The sequence below is a fragment of the Triticum aestivum genome, chromosome 6A, assembly GCF_018294505.1.
Source record: "Triticum aestivum cultivar Chinese Spring chromosome 6A, IWGSC CS RefSeq v2.1, whole genome shotgun sequence".
In the NCBI taxonomy this organism is placed as follows: Eukaryota; Viridiplantae; Streptophyta; class Magnoliopsida; order Poales; family Poaceae; genus Triticum; species Triticum aestivum.
The window spans coordinates 570451334-570455403 of NC_057809.1; positions in this window are offsets into that span (position 1 = coordinate 570451334).

The following is a 4070-nucleotide window of genomic DNA, read 5'->3' on the forward strand; positions in this document are numbered from 1 at the left end:
GAGACATCCTGCAAAATGGTGGCATAAACACTCGACATCACAATATCAAGGTTCTGAGGCTAGCTATGAACATATGGAAGTAGTAGGAAGTGAACTGAGGCTTGAACTCAACAATCCTAGGCAACTACGGTTTAGTAACACGTCATCCTGAGAGATAGAAGAGAAGCCTAGTTCTTAACCCCGTAGAAAAGATAAGATGACTCAGAACAGAAGGTCATGAGGATAAGGAGTAAAAAGAGCCATATGTTCCCATCCACAATCAATTCCCTTATATAACTAAAGCATTTCTAGACTCAACTTCGACCATCTTGGCTTGGTAATCCTACAGGCAGTCAGCCTCTGATACCAAAGATGTCAGGACCCCAACTCTAAGTCACACCGATCTAGCCTGTAACACCTCATATCACTTTGCGGCCTCATGCATGGTATTCCCACGGGTGTCGCCTTACCATGGCCCGGGACCGTTTGCGCCTTTTGGCTCATGTATATGATAGTGTCGCTAGCGTCCATATGACAGAGAACCCGGGCCGACATTACTAGTCATGAACCCAAAGAGGCACTAACTTACAGGACCAGGCATACATGAATCAACATCGAGCATGTCGGTCAGCAGCGTGCGAATCCGGGCTGTAGCACTGGGCGAACAGGACTCCGATGAACTGGGCTATAGTAGGCTAGGCAGGACTCCGGATGTCACCGCGTGACATTTCCCCGAAGGGATAGACACAGAATGAAGTGAATCACATGCCGGCCAGTCAAGTGTTCCGGAGCAGTAGTGCTGGTCTAGCAGGACTCCGGTGAATCGGGCTGTAGCGGACTACTATGGCTCATGGAAGCACAAGACTACATTTCCCCATAAGAGAGGCTACCAAGGATAAACAACTAGGTTGTCGGATCCCACACATACCAAGCATTTCAATCATACACACAATATGCTCGATATGTGTAAATACAACATGGCATCACAACATAACTCTACGACTCAAGTATTATTCATTAGGCTCCGAAGAGCCAGATAATACAAACATGGGTCTCATGACCCAACATTCAGAGCATACAAGTCAAAGCACATGCGAAAGCTTAACATGTCTAAGTACATGCTGAGAAGCCTGACTATCTAACAGATCCTGCCAAGGGCACAAGATCGTAGCTGAGGTATCAAGCTAAACGTCGAAGTCCACGTGGAACTACTAGCAAGACTGAAGTTTCTCTGCAAAACATAGATTAAGCAAACGTGAGTACACATGTACCCAACAAGACTTACATCAGAACTATCTACATATGCATCAGTATCAACAAAGGGGGTGGTGGAGTTTGACTGCAGCAAGCCAGCTTTGACTCAGTGGCTAACCTGAACTACTACTGCAAATAACTCTTTGAGGTGGCGCACACGAGTCCACATGTTCACCATATCAATACACCACTATGGATCCGCTCCCGTCTCCCTTCGAGAATGCCATCCATAGCACTCACGCTTATCTTGCACATTTTAGAGTATCCACTTTCACTTGTCTATGAATGATGCAAGGGGTCCAGGTTTCCATATCCGAGGAATCCGGCTATTCAAATAGATAATGATAATCCTGCAGGGGTGTACTTCTTCACACACGCTGTCGCCACTTACCACCATGTACACATCGTGTATCTCGGCAACCTTCAAGCGGAAGCCTGGCGAGGAAGCCGGCCACGACCTGACTAACCGACAAGTCTCTAGTCCAGGTTTATCGCCTATTAGGGTTCCATCCGCAAGGAGATCCGGCCGGGGTGTCGCTCACGGCCCCAAACGATGTGTGTAGGGTTCCAAGCCCACCATCTGTGTGCCACTTGGTACAACGTGCCACTGTGCCTAGTCTGTCCCAAGCCCACCTATACCGGGTGCCACCTGGTAGACACTAACACTACCTACAAACACCAGAAACTAGTTGCATCTCCTGGACGGAGATCAGGTTGATTAATAAGTCGAGAGAGCTTGGAGCGCCCGGAGCCCAATGTGTGGTAGTAACTATTCATGGATCACAAACACAGAACTCAGTTCCTGAGGACGGCTGCAATTAGACAACCCACCATGTACTCCTACATGGCCTCTCACTGCTACCTTTACCAAATCATGTTCACACACTTAGCTCTCAATGGTTGGACATGTTCACCACGTTCCAATTCATTCTCGATGAATCAGACCCGACTCAACTCTAAGCAGTAGCAGGCATGACAAACAAGCATGAATGAGTAGGCACATCAGGGCTCAAACAACTCCTACTCATGCTAGTGGGTTTCATCTATTTACTGTGACAATGACAGGTCATGCAGAGGAAAGGGGTTCAACTACCGCAACATGTAACAGTTGAAACACTGTTGTCCTAATGCAGTAAAAGAGAGCAGGAGCGAGAGAGTGGGATTGTATCAAAATGAACAAGGGGGTTTTGCTTGCCTAGCACTTCTGAAGATAGCATTGATTCTTCATCAGTGTCAACGATCAAATCGTCAGAACGTCATCTACTGAGAGGGGACAAACACCGGCAACAGAGGGAAACAGAATCAATGCAATGCAAAAATATGATGCATGAATGTGACATGGCAATATGTTGTGAATTGAGCTAATGCAGCTAGCAACAAGTGCAAGGGAGTCCATTTGAACCAAAGGCTCAAATGCAAACCCTAGTTTGATCATTTAAAATGCCATTTGAATGTTTTCACTTATACAGTAGGTATAAGTTCGTTTTTCATGCATGAAAGTAGCATAATTGGATAGATTGGATTTTTTTGCTCATTTTTCATATATAAGTTATTTCATTCTGAGCTACGGTTGATTTTATATATGATTTTTAGAAGTTTTGGGCATTTTCTGGAAAAATAATCATTTAAGATTTATTTAAATTCCAGAAAGGAATTATTGTGTCAGCATGACCTCACAGTGACGCCAGCAGGTCAACGGCTCGGTCCAGGTCAAACCTGACCGGTGGGGCCCACTGGTCAGTGACCAAGTGCTGCCTAGGTCACAGACAGGTGGGGCCGGTCAAGGCCACGTAAGCGAGGTCAACGCTGACGGGTGGGGCCACTATGATTAACTAAAGTTAATCAGGAATTAAACTATGGTTAGCTAAAGGCGTGGGACCCATATGTCAGTGACTAATGGGGCGGTGATTTAGAGGTGTCATTAGTGCTAATGACGGACACGTCGACAGTCGCCGGAGCCTGGCCGGCGGCGACCAAAACGACGGCGGCGCGGCTTGGATTTGAGCTTCGGGCGGTGGTTTGGCGCTCGGAGCACACAGGGGAGGAGCTCTTGCTCGTCCGCATCCAAAAGACCGGACGGGAGGCCGCGGGTTGGCCGGAAACGATGCCGGCGATGAGGTTTAGCGGCTGCCGAGCTCAGGCTCAAGCGGGTGCGGGGTTTCAGCGCGAGCTAGAGCAAACGGCGCGACACGTTTGCTTCCTGAGGACGAAGTGAGCATGTTGGCGGTGTTGGGGCGAGCGGGAGAGCACAGGAGCATCGAGCTCGTCGGCCATGGCGGCTGGAGTTCGGGAAACGACGGGAGTGACACTACAAGGCACGATAGGACGAGAAGCTGGGTGTTCCGGGCTTCTGGAAGCATTGTAAGCGTGATGACACAATTGGGCACGAGCCTCAGTGGCTAAAACAACGGCGGCAACATGGCCGGCGGCGAGGAGCTATCGGCTCCGGTGAGAACGAGGCTACATGGCGCAAACTAGGTGGGGAAGAGAGGGGTTCAGATCGAGACCTCACAGCGGTCACGTAGAGAAGCTCAGTGGTCTCGGGGAAGGCCGGCCGACGATGAATTTAACGGTGGCGATTGTCGGGGCAGAGGTTGATGACGACGGCGATGGCGACGTTCTAGGGCGTCCCGAGATGCGTGGCTCGGTGTGGAGGACGTAGAGAAAGAAACCGAAGCTCTGGGACACGTCCATGGGCTAGGGCAGGCCGGTGGCCGTGCTGGCAGCGATCGGAGGCAACCGTGGCGTTCGGCTGCGGGAGAGAAAGCGAGACAGAGAAGGGGAGAGGAGGTGTGGGGGATCCATATGGCTCCAGGGGGTCACGTGGCATCTCCAGA